The following is a 19,156-nucleotide window of genomic DNA, read 5'->3' as shown; positions in this document are numbered from 1 at the left end:
GCTGCATGAGACACTGCAACCTGATATAGTTTTGTGAAAATTATTGTCTTCTGTGGAAATTTAAATTAAGTGAACAGTGTGTGATTTACTGTCAGTCACTTCAGTTCATCAGTTTGGTTTGTTGAAATTGAGCTTTTATTTTTCTATTAATAAATAGTGTAGCCTACAAGGCAGGGAGTAACTCAACCCTCTTGAATAGTTTCTACCTCAGTTTGTATGGTTTGTTGAGTTAGCACAGGATTAATATGTGGAAATGACAAAGAATTAGAAGCATAAGTATGTTTTTGGATTAAATGCATACGTTTCATTAAGAGCCAGTTAACACAGATTTGGCAATAATTGCATGGAAATGATTTAAAACATGCCTTTAAGAAATGTGATGACGCTTCCCCTTTAAGACACTCGTTGCCCGTGTTTACGCATAGCGCTCAGCTCAGCTGAGCAGAGCCGAGAGCGAGGGGGGAGGGGAGAGAAGCAGAGAAATTAACAGTGAAATAGTTACAGAGACAGTTGGTTTAACGCCTGGAAAATAATACCCATGTACTTGGTGTTTCATGAGGACCATGTTTGAATAAGCCACAGCGGTTTTGGTGAGTTTCAGCTCGTTTTATTGATGCTTCGTTGTACTGTTTGCACTTGAACGAGTGACTGGTCGCTAGCAAAGAGGTAATCGCCTTAGCTAAACCAGAGAGAGACACTCTTCCTCGGCGCGGGAGACAACACATACGCACGCGACCGTGGGACACAAGATCGCGAGCCAAACCCACAGACTTGGTCCCTAAAAGACATCTTCATCTTCACCTTCATATTCATCGCTTCAATGAGGATTTGCCAGATGGATTACTGGTAAACTCGCTGCCAGAGAGGTAGGAGTGTTGGAGATATTTCACTGAACTTTAACTTTATTGAACTTGAACTGAAGTGTTACATGTTTACATTCTGTTTCATAATTGTCAATATTGTGATTTAAGGTGTAATATTGTTTTGCTTTATTTGGATTTAGATGCTTTTAAATAGTGAAAAGGTTTTTCCACTTATGGAATTAATAGAAAAATAACGAAACCAAAGTAGGTGCAACCTATTACCATAAATTGAGATAGTTGGTCACAGACCGGTCTAACATAATTTAAATCATCCTACCTGGATGAATTATTAAGGAAGAATATTTCTTATTCAGGAAAAGAAACCTGAAAAAGGGAAAGCGAATACCAACCCATACCTGCAGGATACGATAGACACTGTCTGAACACTGTTGTGTTTATTGTTCTTGTTTACTTTAAGTAAAGTACAGGCTTTAATTTTAAAGAACCTGGTCTCTGGTTTAATTTTAATCTGTCGCCCCACTCCATCAGAACCTAGAACTGGTCCAGTGGCTTTCACCGATTCTTGGGAATTTGAATAAAACGGGTTTTAATTTGGAAAATAAAAAGTTAGTTAAATAACAAAATCTGAAGGTATATCATTATAGACCAAGGTCTTGGCTGTTGAGCAATGTATCGGTGCAACCTCCTCATTTTGTATTTTCTTCATAAAATAGGCGTTCTTCCAGTTATTACTTTGTTTTTGTCCACACCGCAGACATGATAAAAAGCAAATACATTTTAATTTATTTTGTCTAATATGTATTTAGAGTTTTTAAATCATTATCTGGCATTGTTAGTAAACATATGCTGTTAAATGTCGAATATTCACTTTTGTTCATTTTTTATACTGTTTCACGTGTACTCCTTTTAAAAGATCTAACATCACACAACGTTTACTTACATACCATCAAATATCAAATCATCATAGTAAAAAATAAAGTAATTACGAGTAGGAATAATGTAAAATGCATCACTGACATCATCCCCTACTCATAAAATAATACATTATATTCTTCTGTAAACTGTATATTGGAAGTGAAGAACAGATAACAAATAACAATTGTGAGCAATGTGGCAAACATTCAATAAGAAACATGTTCAATTAGCAATAGGCTATCATTAATAAAAGTACCCCTTAATAATCATCATAAGTAAAAAAAAAAATCATTACCAGTAGCAATAAGATAGAATTCATCACTGACCTCATATTTAACTGTCATGTAGTGCCCCCCACTCATAAAATAATATAGATCATATTCTTCTGTAAACTAGACGTGAAGAACAGATAAATGAATAACTACGTCTTACAGTCTCTTTTCCATAAACTGAAATGTTTCAAATTAAAGAAAGCATTCTGTGTAAATGCCACAAAACACATCTGGCACAAAAATAATAATAATGATAATTCGTGAACTCCTGTGAGTATTCCCTGACTGTTTTACATCACTCCACCACTCATTTAGCTTTATTGGGAAGTATATGGTGTATATGTTTCTCCTCTATGAAATCCATGACTTCAGCAGACAGGTTGTATATCTCCCAGGTTGTTCTCTTGAAACTTAGAGTTGGAGGGACACTGCAGAGGAGAGAAAAGTTCTTCTTGTTCTTGTATTGCTTGCTGGGGCCATCTGACCAAAAGTGAATAGTATCAACTTTTGGAAACTTTAAACGAATATCTGTCAGGACTGGTTCCAAGTGAGTCCAAATGGCAGACGCATCTTGTCGCTTGAATTCTGATACTGTGCAAAAGCCTGTCTTCTGTTCTTTTGTATAGTACATGCCAGTGTGCAGGTTGAGCTGTGGGAGATTCTGACCAAAATGGCATGACTGCACCTCAGAAGTATACTTGCATTTCCACGCCTCAGAAAAGTCAACACGCACACTTACTGTGCTATCATTGCACTTCTCGATCATGCTGCTGTACTCTCTGGTCTGGTTCTGAAATGAGCACACGTGTGTTGTTGTTTCTGTCTTCAGTTTGTCTTCATATCGTAGGAGAAGCTCTCCCAACAAGTCCCATTGCTGGCATTCAACATTGGTCTGGTCTTGCTGTGGTGTAGGAAGTGTATGTTTGTGGAGACACCGGGTGCAGGAGCGCAGAAGACATGCCTCGCTTGTCTGTGAACAGCAGACAAGTTCAAAACTATCCTCCAGTTTGATAGGCTCGACGACACCATTTCTCTTCGGACTTCAAGCATCAGCTTAGCATTCTCACGGTACTTGGCGTGTCTTACGATCCGACGGTCTAGGTGCTGTGACATAGAATGGACGTAAGGCACAGGAGGATGAATAACTGAGCTTCACTCTTGGTTCCTTCTTGGTGAACTTCTTGTGGAGGTTCAATACTGTATCAGTCAGAATCATTCTCTGATGCTTTATTTCCTTGCGCGTGATTGTGTCCTGTTTGTCAGTTGTCATTCGTGCTGCATTATGGTAGAAATCCTGAACCTTCTGAGTAGTGCTATATCGTTTGAACGAGATGACATGCGATATTAAAAGTCCCCCCTTCAAAGTTCACTCGTGCTAAAACATTTCAACTTTGGAGCAACGTTTCACCCCTTTCCCAGTAAGCCAGCATGGTGTATTTGGTGTCAACGGATTCATTAAAATCTCTAGCTTAAAAGCTAAGTCCACTTCAGTGTCAAAAGTGTCACTGTTGAAATTTTTTTTCTCTTCTGTGCATCATCTTATTCTACCTATGATGCACTGCACAACAGGCTGGCTAAAGAGACTTCCATCCCTAAGGCTCTATTTTGATCAGCTGAACAGATGATATGTCGCCCATTGATTGGATGCTAGACTCCAGTTTCTTTCACAGATGTTAATTAACACTGTAGAACGAAAGTTCAGGTAAACAAAATAAAACAAAATTGCCTTGTCTGGTGAAGTAGCCAATATTTTTTCAGAACCTTGCCTGACAGCGTCAAGTTCTTGTTCTTGTGGGCAGACTTCATGAATGAGTGCATTGTGGAACAGCTGAATTTTCTTGATGGAGGGATTTTTGAGTTGGCTTCCCCGCAGCAGCTGCTCTGTTTTTTTTCAGGGTGATTCTTGTGTTTTTTTATTCCAAGCTTGTTCTTGTACCCAATGGTTTTTCATTCTGTTCCTATCCTTTGTTACCTCTTGAAGTTTATTTTTCATAGCTTTCATCTCTCTAGAGTATCTGTACGAACAAGTTTAAGGGAAAATGGTAAACTTATAGGAGCTTGAGTGATCTTGAAGCATGCAGTAGAGCTGAAGGTTTGAAAATGGGGTCCTCGGGAATGTAGTTGACCTTGTAGTTGCCTGATTTTATTGCTTTTTATAAATATCTGATGTTGGTGACGAATACGCGGCAGGCCGCAGCACTGTGCAATTACACCATGGCAAAAAGATATCACACGTAGATTTTTCTTTATGGCTGGGTCATCATTACAGGTCTGCAGTTTTCTGAAGGCATCAGAAGTAATGCACCAGTTAACAAAATCATACACTTCTGCTGGTACATATTTACTGCACTGGAGAAGGGAAAGCGTGTCACCACCTGGGTAGAACTGAGGCTCATGCCTAACCTCTTCCATACTTCTCCTTAGGATACCTGCAGCCTTGTGTAGGATTTGATTGTCAGTGAGAGTCTCTGTTCTCAGTTGAGGCATTGGCTAACCCTAACCCTAGTTTTTCTCTTAGTATGGAAGCTCCTCTCATTGCGTGAGCAACAGCGACGGCACTAGAACAGATAAGATCTGATTTTCCAGGACGTTCAATGAAAATCAGTTCATCTCCATAATGCTGGATCAATTTCTCTTTGAGTTTCCATGATTTATACATGCTTGGTCCTGCAGCTGCACTCAGTTTTGAAACATAGCTCTCGGTGACAGCATTCAGTGTTGAGACAGTCATATTCTCAGAAAAAACTTTGCTAGTTATTTCTTCAATTAGTTTAGTGAAAGCTTCTTCATATTCACTTAACTTTTTTTCAGACAGATATTTATGTCTGGCTGCTGAAATGTTTCTCTCTGAAATATAGTGTCCAAGGCAGCTTCTGTGGTACTTGGCATCATAAGCAAAAAGATCCTGACGGGTCAGCATACGATGATGTACTTTTTCATCGTGCCTCTCTGAAGCTGCACCGAGTACCTTTGACCTTGTACTTTCACCTGTACCAGTACTTATAGGGGTCAGGCCTTCTCTATTTGTGGCTTTCTGGCTGCAAATGAAACACTGGGTACGAATGTCAAATCCAGCGTCTCTGCTCAGTCGTCCACTCTTACACTGTTCCTCGGCTGGTTTTTGGTCACCGATCGTAGGCTTACAGTTGTTAGGACTGGAATAATTGGCCCTGCACGAACTGTGATATGAAACCTTAACCTTGAAGGACAGTATGTCGTCAGAGTAGGAGGATATTCTCCTACGAACTTCATCACCTCGTTCCTCAGCAACCTCGATTATTGTTTTCAGTCCTTGCAAGGTGGGGTTCCTTTATGTGTGGATTATTTTTATCTGCCTGGAGAGCACTTTCACATATTAAGCACACCTTTTCATCCAGTGTCTGTGAGTGTGGCTGGATTGCTGACTGCGCTGGCTCTGTTGTCTCCATTATTAGAGTAAACTCTGGTAAATATGGAAAAATACAGTAAATCTGTGTTACCAATTCTTGGCCCAAGTCTGTCTCTCTCTCCATCAAAAACACATACGCACACACGCAGCTATGCACACATACACACATTAGATTGCCTTTGCTATCTTATGCTTGTGGCTTATGCTAGTCTCTGTTTGCCTTGATCAGAACACCTGCCGCCAGTGATTAAAACGTACAAGTTGTCTTGCAAATAAAAGATAATATTATTTAAATATATGAGTTAAGTTACACATTTGTATTACCTGGTATTTGCCATTAGGTTGGTGGTTTCTTTTGTTTGCAGCACAATCCATGTTTCTACTCAGGAGAGCAGTATGTTGTGATTTAAAATAACTGCCAAGTTCAACCCACAGCCCCTCTCCTCTGAGGGAGGGAGAGGGGGCGCCCCTCCCCCGCCCCCACACTTAATGGCAAAATAAAACCACGTCATTTATTAATGGAAATCTATTTTGATAAGATTCTCAAATTCAATATTCAGAACAATCTCTTCTACACATTCAAACAGAAAGTGTATTAATAAATTGATTTAGTTGGGAATTACAAGCCTCTGAATCCAGAGAAGCGCTGCACAAAATGGATTCCTATGTGAAGTTGCTTATCATAACTTGCCACTCATAATACTCAGGTTTAAGATGTTGAAAGTACTGCAATATACACATCTCAACCTTCTAGTAGAGATGCGCTAGGCATTTGCGAGCATCAAAATTATCGAGGGAGACGCATGGAAAAACAACCAAACATTTCTTAGTGCAATTGAGTACGGTTCTCTATTTTGCTCATAACCACATTGCCCTTCAGAGGTAATTGTGGGTTCCATAGCCTCAACAAACACTCAAGAATTCATACATTTCGTTCAGGCAGGGCTAGACAATCTTAACTGAGAAGGAATTTTACTTGAAAACCTTTTAATTTTAAATACAAAAAAGTAAAATGTTATTTCACTATGAAAATTAATTTTCATGATTTATGCCTATTGTATCACTTCCTGCAAGTCTAATACTCTACACTCAATTCTACTGCGTTTCCTGCCGTCACTCATTTTCTCACCTTTCCAGCGTGTTGTCTCTGTAGGGGCTGTTCTCTCTCTCACGCGTGTGTCTTCCTCCCTCCTGTTTCTCTCTCTCTCTCTGTGTGCTGTGTCTGTAACCCCTGCCCCTCCCCCACTGCTCAGTGCGGACACATAGATGTCACCACACATCACCTAGTTGACCACGCACGTGCGGCTTGAACAGGACACCTTACAAAGTTGAAAAAAACAATTCATATTTACCTTAATCCTCGTGTTGTCCTGGAGTTCTTGATGTGTGGATTATTTTTATCTGCCTGGAGAGCACTTCCACATATGAAGCGCACCTTTTCATCCAGTGTCTGTGAGTGTGGCTGGATTGCTGACTGCGCTGGCTCTGTTGTCTCCATTATTAGAGTAAACTCTGGTAAATATGGAATAATACAGTAAATCTGTGTTACCAATTCTTGGCCCAAGTCTGTCTCTCTCTCCATCAAAAACACATACGCACACATGCAGTTGTGCACACATACACACATTAGATTGCCTTTGCTATCTTATGCTTGTAGCTTATGCTAGTCTCTGTTTGCCTTGATCAGAACACCTGCCGCCAGTGATTAAAACTTACAAGTTGTCTTGCAAATAAAAGATAATATTATTTAAATATATGAGTTAAGTTACACATTTGTATTACCTGGTATTTGCCATTAGGTTGGTGGTTTCTTTTGTTTGCAGCACAATCCATGTTTCTACTCAGGAGAGCAGTATGTTGTGATTTAAAATAACTGCCAAGTTCAACCCACAGCCCCTCTCCTCTGAGGGAGGGAGAGGGGGCGCCCCTCCCCCGCCCCCACACTTAATGGCAAAATAAAACCACGTCATTTATTAATGGAAATCTGTTTTGATAAGATTCTCAAATTCAATATTCAGAACAATCTCTCTTCTACACATTCAAACAGAAAGTGTATTAATAAATTGATTTAGTTTTTAGAATTTAGAATTACAAGCCTCTGAATCCAGAGAAGCGCTGCACAAAATGGATTCCTATGTGAAGTTGCTTATCATAACTTGCCACTCATAATACTCAGGTTTAGGATGTTTTAAAGTAGTGCAATATACACATCTCAACCTTCTAGCAGAGATGCGCTTGGCATTTGCGAGCATCAAAATTGTCGAGGGAGACGCATGGAAAAACAACCAAACATTTCTTAGTGCAATTGAGTACGGTTCTCTATTTTGCTCATAACCACATTGCCCTTCAGAGGTAATTGTGGGTTCCATACCCCCAACAAACACTCAAGAATTAATACATTTCTTTCAGGCAGGGCTAGACAATCTTAACTGAGAAGGAATTTTTCTTGAAAACCTTTTAATTTTAAATACAAAAAAGTAAAATGTTATTTCACTATGAAAATTAATTTTCATGATTTCCGCCTATTGTATCACTTCCTGCAAGTCTAATACTTTACACTCAATTTTACTGGTTTCCTGCCGTCACTCATTTTCTCTCTCTCACGCGCGTGTCTTCCTCCCTCCTGTTTCTCTCTCTCCCTGCGTGTGCTGTGTCTGTAACCCCCGCCCCTCCCCCACTGCTCAGTGCGGACACATAGACGTCACCACACATCAAGTAGTTGACCACGCACGTGCGGCTTGAACAGGACACCTTACAAAGCTGAAAACAACAATTCATACTTACCTTAAAAAGTTAAAACAACAATTCATACTTACCTTAATCCTTGTGTTGTCCTGGGGTTCTGACCCCAAGTTAAATCTTTTCCCGTCAAAATTGTTTTTTTATTCATCAAATGGTCTGAAAATAATGGGGGTTGTCCGATACTATGCTCTTTGTGATTGAAATAAATTTGAGATAATTTGATTGAATTATGTCCAATCAAATTACTTAATAATTAATTATTAATCCTTAATAATTGTCCTCTGGGGTCAAAAAAGACCCTGCAGCACAAAGTGGTGCGATGGAGCAAATTGTCACACCATACTGCTTTCCAAAACATCTTTGATCTTGGATGTTTGATGTGTGGGGTCAAGCAATGGTTATGACAACAACAAAAAAGGTCTTTTCTCACAGGCGTTGGGGCATTTCACATTTTAGTCTGAGAGACAGGCAGCAGCACAATTAGGAGGCAGAGGCGGGTCAGTGACAAATAAGGGTTTGCATTATGAGCAATTCAAAAAAAAAATTAAATTTTTTTAAAAAGCTTGCATCAGGTTTGCTAAAATGTATATTTTGTATTTTTGTTGGTTTCATGTCTGCAAGTGTACTTATGAAAACAGTTACTTAATTTTAAAATATCACATGAAAATAGATTTTATTAGGATTATTTTAAATGAAAATTGTATGCGTTTTAGTAATATAGAGCCGGACAAATGCTGAAAACACTGTTTTGTAAATAATATTTGACAAATTATGTATAAACTGTAAAAACACGTTAATACATTGCAGTAGAGGATTACATCTTATTCCTCATGAATGTTCCTGTATATTATACAATTTTTATGAAAAATACTGGTGACACCAATTGACACAAACCAGTTACACCACCTGACTATGTTGCTTCTACAAAGGCCATTGTCTGTTGAAGAAACTGGCACTAAAAATCAAGCATGACAGTGAACAAGGTCAATTGAACTTTTATAAATTATTTTCAATGAAGAAAAAACATCAACAAGATTAATTAATTTTTACAAATTAAACATCCAAAAATCATGTGAACTTGTTATTTTATGAATTAATTTAAAAAACAAACATTAAAAATCATGTGAACTCATGTTTTGACTGCGACAAATTAGTGTAAAAACATGTCAAAAGTTGTGTGTGTGAGGTGGTGGTGGAAGGGATAGAGAGAGCAGGGAGAATCGTGTGTTTAGGGCAATGTGCTTGGAAATGTTTCCAGTCCTCTGTCATGAGTTTTGAGTTACATGAGTTCAAAGGTTCTGGCTCAGAGATTATGTGCAGCACATTAGACTCATAATAGAATAGGATGTTAGGTAGATGAGGCCAGGTGAAGACATTCTTCCCACCCAGTTGTTGCATGAAGCTCACTTTTACTTCTTCACCCACCACCTGGATGACCTGTTCCACGAAAGGCTTACCTTCATATCTGACCAGAATGAACTTGCCTTTCAGATCCTGCTGACAGTTGGTAGATGTTGAGGGGAGGTCTTCTGATTGCAGGTTGCGGAGATCTACTGCAGTTGGATCATAGCACTTGCAAATATCAGGTCTTGCACAGAAACATGAAATTTCCCTCCACCGAATCGCAGCTCGCTCTTCAGAGGTCACCTGTCGAATTTTCAGCGTACCTTTTACGGCCGGGACATTTGTTGGGACCGATCCGTCGTACTTGGAAACGGCTTCCTCGGATATCCAAAAGTACTCGATGCTTGAGGGCTGATCCTTCAGGAAGTTGTAAAGGTTCCTCAGCTGTCTTCAAGTCAGTGCCTCTTTGGACTGCTGTGTCTGCAGTACGCTTGACAGCCCCTCCCACTACAACAGGAGCTCCTTTCCCATGCGATTTCTCACTGTAATTTCAAGTGACCCTTTGAAACCCACTCAGAAAAGGCATTGTGTTGAGAAGAACATATTTTTTCTTGTTTCTGTATTGGGTCACTGGTCCATCACTTATGATATGTAGAGTGGTGGGTGTGTTACATTTGCCTATGGCATCCTTCAATACAGGCTCCATGTGAGCCCATACAGCACATTCATCATGGCGGGGAGAGGCAGAGAGAGCGGCATAGGAAAAGGATGATAAGGCTGTATACACCACACTTGCGTGGATTCTAACCTGCTAGCGGCTGCCCCCGAAGCGGAAAGCCTGAATTTCACTGCTTGAGCTCACAGCCATATTTCTCAGAAGTCTACACGAATGCAGACTTCATCCTCACGTAGTGTTTCTTTCAGCTCTCTGAGTGTTTTGACTTGGTAGAGCCAGTTGAATTGGTGCTTAGCTAGAGAGTCTAGCTTCTTGTTAAGCAAAGCCAGCAGATCATCACACTTTCCACTTTGTGTGACTTTTGCAAAGTTAGCAAAGGTTTTGCCTTCTTCAGATGTGACTACTCTGGACCACTGCTGCCATGTTAGAACAGTCTCCTCCAGAGGTCCTTCAAACTCAATCTCATTATAGCAACACTTGCACAAGCGCGATACATTTTGCCTGATAACATGCGACTATTCTCATCCCTACAGAGAAAGCTTGCCACTTCCTCTCTTTTCCTTTGTGAGGCTCTTATTGTTTCTCATTTTGTTCTTTTCACTGACCATTTTCATTTTTGTCTTTTGCCAATGCAGTTTCCTCTATCTTTTTTTGTCTTTTGTTTTGCTGCCGGGAGTGCCCTTTTAACTTTGCGAAGTTCAGACCTCAGCTTTTCCCTCTCTTTCAGCACTGAGCTATAGTATTTGTTCTTTCTTTCCTTTCCTTTCCTTGCAGGGGTTGAGGATGCTTGCAGCCTCTCTGTAACTGGCTGCTCATAGTCACGATCGTCCAGATGATTATGCATATGCTCTGGATTGTCGAGATGCTGAATTTGCTCATCTGACGTGTCCATAGATTGTGGGGTTAAGTTGAGAACAGCGGCAGTCTCGCTGGTACTTTCTCCACTTTTCCCTCAACTTCTCCTGCTTTGTTTTGGAAAGCTCAGCTACTGGAGTATTCTTTCACAGTATTTCAAGTGTGTGTGTGTGTGTAAAAACCACCTTTCGCGCCTTTTGGCAAGGTAATTGGCCCTTGCAGCAGGATCTGCAAATAGCAGCTATAGGGGGAAAAGAGGCTCTATTATATTGCAATAATTATGAAACAATAGAAAGTTAATAAATGTAATTTTACAGATCTAACTTTTAATCTTTGACTAACATTTCTCATATTATTGGAGTTTTAAGTCTTTTTAAAGCTGCTGTTCATTTTCAACATTGTCACTGTTCACCAACTTCATTCTGCTACATTATGAAATTACATATATTGCACTATATATTGCTTAAAATTGGAAGAGATGGAAGACATATATATAGCCATCCTCAAAATTATTCATACCCTTGCTAGTTGTTGTGATTTTTTATTTTTGTGATGAAATGACTGCATTTTTTCAAGTTTGTTTGAGTTATATGTGACCAACAAGTGAAAGAATGACAACAATACACAATTCAAGATATTCTTCATTTCAGGGGTGTTTTATTCATGGATTCCCAAAAAATGCCATGTTCAAAGTTATTCATACCCTAGTCCAATGGCTTTCTTTAATAGTCAATGGCATAGCCTTTGTTTTCTATGACTGCTTCGAGACGATTCTTGTATGTGTCCACAAGCTTCCTGCATGTCTCCTGTGAGATGTTTGCCCACTCTTCCTTTGCGAAAGCCTCAAGATGGGTCAGGTTGGTCGGTTTCCTAGCCTTCACTCTGGTCTTCAAGCGATGCCACAAGTTTTCGATGGGATTCAGGTCATGACTCTGACTTGGCCATTCTAGGACGTTGACATCATTGTCCTTGAACCATTTCTTCACTACCTTGGCAGTATGTTTAGGATCATTGTCTTGCTGGTATGTCCAGTTGTGGCCAAGCTGAAGTTTCTCAGCAGATTCCTTCACATTTTCATCAAGGATCCTGATGTAATCCTCCTTTCTCATGATTCCTTTGACCTTGACAAGGTTCCCAGTGCCACTGGAAGAGAAGCATCCCATAACATTATGCTTCCACCACCGTACTTGACTGTGGGCACAGTGTTCTTCGGTTTGAATGCCTCTCCTTTCTTCATTCAGACATATTCACCATCCGTATGGCCAAATAACTCCAACTTGGTCTCATCAGACCACAGGATAGTTGACCAAAAGCTGGGATCTTGCTTCAAATGACCTCTTGCAAAGGACAGGCGAGCCACCAGATGTTTCTTCCTGAGCAGCAGTGTCTTCCGAGGCCTACATCCATGGGGACCTCCTCTGTGCAAGACTCGCTCAATGGTGGACCGTAACACCTTTGTCCCTGCCTGGTCAAGCGTTTCAATTAAGGCCTTTGTCGCGGTCTGGGGGTTGTTGTTGACTTCTCGGCAGATCTTACGCTTCCTGCCACACCCGCTGAGGTTTTTAACAGTATTGAAGCTCTTGTGCTTGTTGATTATGCTCTGGACGGTTGCCACAGGGACATCATACTGCTTTGAAATGGCCCTGTAACCCTTTCCTTCACTGTGGGCACGCACAAGACGTTGAGGTAGGTCCTCACTGAGCTCCTTCTTCTTGACCACGATGACCAGAAATGAAGAATGACCAGAACACTTTTCCTCTATTCATACTCTTCTGGGAAGATGCAATTTTTTTATAAATCAGTGTTTAAAATTTGTTCAACAATGTTAATGGTATTTATTCCATTGTAACATCTTAAAATAACCACATTTTTGTTGAGGTATTGTCGGGGGTATGAATAATTTTGAACATGACATTTTTTGGGAATCCATGAATAAAATACCCCTGAAATAAAGAATTTCTTAAATTGTGTGTTGATGTCATTATTTCACTTATTGGTCACATATAATTCATAAACAAACTTGAAAAAGTGCAGTCATTTTATCACAAAAATAAAAGATCACAACAATTAGCAAGGGTATGAATAATTTTGAGGAGGTCAAATGTCAAACGGTGTAACCAGTTACACCATTTGACATTTCAATTTAAATTCAAATTTAACAGGCATTATGATGGACACCTATGTAAGCACGTGGCCTCGGTGTGAAGATTTCAAACACATTTTTTAAAATAAATATTTATTTTTACAATTATTATGAATGATAAATGTTTTCCTGGGGTCATACCATTTGACATGTAACCCTAAGCACACCTGACCATACCCTAAAAATGTCAAATTATCAAGATTGCCAAGAGAGTTACTAGTCTCGTCATGCAGCAGTTTGGCTTATCAGGGGTCCTTCTCTGTGATATAATTTCCTGTCACGTGGTCTTTTTGCACAAATTAACAAAATGGCTCCTTGAATGTTGGTTACACCACCTTGACACTTTAGGAAGTTGACTTGACAGACACAATTCTCCAAATTAATTATAATATTCAGAACAATGGCGTTCCATTGATTTTATTCATTATTAAACAACACAAATGTAAGATTATGCCAAAGTAGCTGATACGGTGTTTTATTGAGAATTTCACCTTTTTTGAACAAGTTTAACTATTTGGTACGATGTTTTTACGGTTACACCACATTGACATTTGCCCCTCCAGGCACGACCCAGGCTCAGGCCATCAACTGCGCAACGAACCAGGCCCCTCCATCCTCTCGTTGAGACCCCCCGGTGTTCGGGTGCCCAACTGCTGGATCCGGCGTCTCTCCATTTTTCTTCTCTGGGCTGTGCACCACCTGGAGTTACATTGTAAAACGGTGGCGGTCAGTGAAGACAAATTATGTTGTAGGAAACGTCTGACCAAAAGAGTGTGTGTTTTTCTTTTTAGAAATGTTTGTGAAGAAATGGTTTGATGAAGAAATGGTTCTTTAGTGTAATGCATTCACACACAGGTGCATGCACACACTTCTCACACTGTAGTTGTTTGTGTTGTTTTTATGGTTTTGTTTGTTAATACAGTGTTGACACTGTTCCAGCTCCATTGTAATACATGCACACACAGACGTTCACTCACTCACACACATTCCTTGCAGTTATTGTGTTTTGTATATAATTGCGTCTAATATGTTAAGACATTGTTCTTTTGTGTAATGTATCTGCACACACACACTGCTCACACAGTTGTTTTGTTTCTTACAGTGTTGAGAGATTGCAGCAGAGTTTTATAGGGCTGTATGCTCCATTTGTAATACTTTTGCACACAGGCGTGCGCGCACACACACTGTATTGTTTATTAAAAGAAGTGATTGTTATTTCTCCCTGTGTTATGCTGGTATTCTTAGTTATTCTGACAGAATTTTTTTGCATTATTTCATAAATGTATGCCAGAATAGGTGCGAGGTTGGTCTTAAAAAGGTCTTAAAAAGTCCTAAGTTTGAGTCGAAATTTTCATATGTTTCCATTATTTTGGTTAACTATGGCTTTTTGTTTTTTGGTCCGTAGGGTTAGGGTTAGTAGGAGTTCTACAGGCAAGCCACCCCGGACAGGTAAGTAGATGTTGTTTCTTTGTTGTGTTGTGCCAAACTGATGTGTCTCAGTGTCATTCCCTTTTATACCCTCCTGTCTGTCTGAATTTAGTTTGCCAATCCTTATGTATAAGCCCCTCCCTTTTTAGAAATCCAATTATAATCATTTCTCCCAATACTTTGGTTCTTCTTTATCTAATATTAGGTTTAAGTTTAGAGTATAGGGATAGGGCTAGAATAGAAATAAGAATTAGGTTTTGTAGTTTTCCACCAATTAGGGTTTGAGGTGAGAGAAGTGGGTTAGGGAAGTGTCACTAAGAAAAATCAAAGTTCCAGAAAGTGTTTAGGAGCACGTTTCAGGCCATTCTGAGTCGATTGGGACACACATGCTGAGGTATATAATTTGTTGTCTGGACTCTTTAGTATGGCCTAAGTGGTCCCAGGGATCCCATAGAATTCTATTGGATCCCTGGGACCACTGTGGCACTCAAGCCTCCACGCCACGTCAAGGCAGAGTCCATGTGGAGGTACCTAACTATAACTAACTACATTTAATTGAACTAACTACATTTAATTATAACTACCTATGTCTAACTATATAACTAACTACATCTAACTATTTACAAATATTCCAAAACAAAAACGGAAGCCAATGCTTGTAAAAGGAGAAAAAAAAAACAGGATGCCACATGGGACTTACACTGCCTGCTAAACAAAAAGGGGTAGGGGTAAGGGGTTAGGGTGCCAGGGGTAGCATCCCCCTGCCAGGGGTAGCATCCCCTGGCACCTTTATTCAGCAATAGGTTGTGCCTTATGCTGTTTTGCCATCCCCCGGCACCTTCATCAGGCCTCTATTAACGAAAGGTTATGCCTGATGCTGTTTGCCTTCTTTCTTACGAACACTGTTCTGCCATCCTTTAATGCAGGAGCTGTTGCACATAAAGCTTAAAAGTACTGTTGGGGTTAGGGTTAGGATAAGGTAAAGGTTAGGGCTAGAGACAGGGGATAGGGTTAGGGATGCAAGAAAGGGGTAGGGTTCGGGCTAGAGAGAGAGAAAGAAATCGGGACCAGAGGGTTAGGGGTAAGGGGTTAGGGTGCCAGGGGTAGCATCCCCTGGCACCTTCATCAAGCCTTTATCCAGCAATAGATTATGCCTTATGCTGTTTTGCCATCCCCCGGCACCTTCATCAGGCCTCTATTAACGAAAGGTTATGCCTGATGCTGTTGGGGTAGCATCCCCCATCACTTGCGACGCCCTTGACTTTTCCCTTCGGGCTGTTTTCAACAGATGTCTCCAGCATCCTCATTTTGGTGAGGAGGACATCTTCGGACCACTTCAGCCACGTGTTCGGTCTTTTTGTAAACCGCTGTGGCCCTGATGATGGCGCCCACAGGAGGCCCTTTGCTCACCAATACTTCCACTGGGCTGGTTTTTGCCAGCTAGGGTTAGAGTTAGGATAAGGGAGGGATAGGGAGAGTTGGGGCAAAAGGAGGGTAGAGGTAGGTAAGGGATGAGGATGAAGTAGGAAAACTTCGTTAGGATTAGGGGAAGAGAAAGGGGGGAGGGTTAGGGCTAGAGAGAGACAAACAAATAGGGACCAGATCCAGATGGACTCCCTTCCCATACTGAAGCTTTTATCAACAGTCTGCTGATGAAGTATGCACGAGGGACATCAATGTTGATTTGAGCAATGTCCATATAAAGGGTTAGGGTTAGGAACAAGGTTTTTTATCAACTAACGAAACCCAAAAAAAGAAAAGATCTGCATTTTCTCCCAAATTTCATTCTAACAAACATGAATCCTAATAGTAGACGAGTTTACACATGTATCAGTAGTGCAGACAAGTTATGTATATCACATACAGAAGGGTTAGATAGGAAATTGATCAATAAAGACATTGTATTCTACTGTGTTGTAGTCTCTTGTAATGGTATGTATGAGCCCAAATGAGGCTAGGGTTGCCTAACCCTGAGTTTCTATCCTAAACCTAACCATCTAAGCCTTATGTGCCTAACCCTAACCACTTGGCATCCAAGTCTTGTCAATAGTCATGACATTTGATCAACCCTAGGTGGTCAAGTGTGACTGTAAGTGGTCAAGTGTAACCCTAGTGTGAGCCTAGGGTTGTGTGAGCAAGTGTTGGACTCTTTAGTCTGGCCTCAGTTATCCCAGGGATCCCATAGAATTGCTGCACCCAGCATAGCTTATTCTATACGATACCTAGGACCACTGTGGCACTCAAGCCCCCACGCCACGTCACGGCAGAGTCCATGTGGAGGTAAGTGTAACCAAAGAAAATATATGGAATTATAACAAATGATATGCAACTATAATGAACTATAGTTATGATTTCACTTTCCTCATTTTACATAAAAAGAATAAAGATTTTAAAAAAGAAAAAAGCAAGCTCTGTTGCAATCATGATGATAATGAACCAAGTGCCGAGGGAAAAGCATAGAGTCTTGGGTGACAATAAATCAACATTTCACCTTCCTTCTGTCAGATAAAGTCAACATAGATTGAAAAAAGAAAAATGCAAGCCTTGTTGCAATCATTATTGTAATATTTAAAAATGTACATGAACAAAGTAAGAACTACTTTGTTAATTATTTTTGTGTTTTGTTTAGGGTTTTATTATTTTTTTTTTTTAGTTTTTGTGTTTTTTTAATATTTTTTTTGTTTTTTTTGTGTTTTTTTTTTATTTATTTTTTGTTGTTTTTGTGTTTTTTTATATATTTTTTGTTGTTTTTGTGTTTTTTGTAGTTGTTTTAGTGTTATTTTGGGTTGTTTATCACCTTCATTTTCTTTTCTTTCACTGAATTGTCAGTGCAGTTAAGAAGGTTGCTCTCTCAGTCTTCTCAGCTTCATCCAGAAAGCAGAGAAAGGTCTGATGGCAACCTTCTTCTCCTTGCACTTTTGGCAGTACTTCTCGTATGCTGCCTTCGCCTTCATGTGCCTGTTTGTGGGAATAAGTGACACCTCCTCATGTGTCCAATCCTTACCTGTCTTCGCAGGCATGTAGACTGCTTGAGACCTCTCCATTGGCCTCAGGTCGTCCTGTGGTTCCACATCCTGCACGTCCTCCTCCATTTCCTCAGGCTCCTGTCTTTCCTCCCGGGCTGTTTTTGGGACTTTGAGAAGAGGGTGTGTTGGCTGCACTGGACGGTACGGGATGTCCTCGTGCAGCTTCCAGATGATGATGTTGTAGAGCTTTGGCATTGTGAACCTTGACAGGATCTGGAGCTTCTGCAACTTCGCCTGGGGGAGTACGTAGCTCATCTCCGTAATCAAGTCCCTGAGGTGGTTGTAGTCCACTTAATCCCTATTCATCAGCATGCCGACACAGGTCAAAAACGTGACTACCTTCAGGCGACTATTGGGAAGTGCCTTCATTTCAGATGGAAGGCGAGCCAGGACCTTCTCCATCCATGGCATGCCATTTTCTCTGTATTTATCCAGGTTTTTGGAGTAGGTCAAACCTCGCCTCTCCATCTCAACACAGACTTCCAGGGTTAGGGCAGCCTCAGTGGAAATGGGAAAAGGGTCTGTGCCGCTCCGGTGGATCTGGACATAGTCCCTGAAATTCCAGCACACCCTTTTCGTCCCCTTGAAATCCCGGAATTTGAACGCTGGGAAGAAGTTCAGCTTGGATGCCACAAAGCCTTCCACAAGACACTTCTTGACATCTTTGCCAGACTTTACCACCAGCATCCGAGCCCTGGCAAAGGTGTTTGGCCCTGGGAAGCAGTCCTTGACTGAAAGATCCTCGCAAAGAGTGTCAAGAGGCCAGGCACCAATCAGCCTTGGAGGTGGGTTTGTGGATCTCAGAGCAGCCATTGGAATGTCTGTGTTGCGCTTGTAAAGATCCCCCAGAAGAACTTTCACAAGCGCTTCCCCAGTGACTGATGGTGCTGTTTCCAGTGTCTGACAAAGTGGAAACAGACGCTCGATGCGCATCTTCTGCAGGCTCTGTTTTGTCCAGTGATAAAGTGGGGGTGGAGTTTCCTCAGAGCTTGCATTTGTGTGAGGTGCCAGGCCAATGAACCCTCGCTGTTTGCTCAGGCTCTTGTCACTGACTGTATTTGTGCCTAAGCAAACACTGAGTTGGTTATCCAGTGGCGAGATGGGATGCCCATAGATAACCTCCTCAAGTGCAAGCTCGTATTGGAACGCCTTCCATCCTGCATCGTAGCGTGCCACTCCCAAATTGTCACTGTACAGCTGTGTCAGTGCGTCCACCAAAAAGCCCAGCACATCACTGAGGATTGTCAGCAAACCCACAGTTGGGGAGTCCTTGAATGGGAGAAGGACGGCAAGAGAACTTCAATCTGGACAGATTGAAGTGTCTCTTGTGCGTCCAGAACACACGGCATGCTACCGTCAAACCTCACCACCTGCTCAATCCTGCAAGCCAGCTGACCCCCCATCCTCTCTTTAAGGTCCCTCATGTGCCTCAAGTAGTTCCCTGCCCGTGAGAGAAGGGCAGTTTGGTACTTGGGATGAGACAACCCACACGTCACAATCACACCGCTGACGGGATGCTTGTACGGCATTTGGATGTGAGCAT

General features: G+C 41.0%; 1 long non-coding RNA gene across 1 annotated transcript; it reads left to right on the top strand.

The window, feature by feature from the left end:
• The first annotated feature begins 463 nt into the window (after positions 1-463).
• Positions 464-18,098, top strand: LOC311253836. Its single transcript, XR_014621957.1, has 4 exons — positions 464-866; positions 13,723-13,885; positions 14,565-14,608; positions 17,604-18,098. It is a non-coding gene; the product is annotated as an uncharacterized lncRNA (long non-coding RNA).
• Positions 18,099-19,156: the final 1,058 nt, after the last annotated feature.

The sequence above is a fragment of the Pagrus pagrus genome, assembly GCF_965226575.1.
Source record: "Pagrus pagrus genome assembly, contig: HAP1_SCAFFOLD_51, whole genome shotgun sequence".
Lineage (NCBI taxonomy): Eukaryota > Metazoa > Chordata > Actinopteri > Spariformes > Sparidae > Pagrus > Pagrus pagrus.
This window is presented reverse-complemented; position numbering and strand designations above follow the sequence as displayed.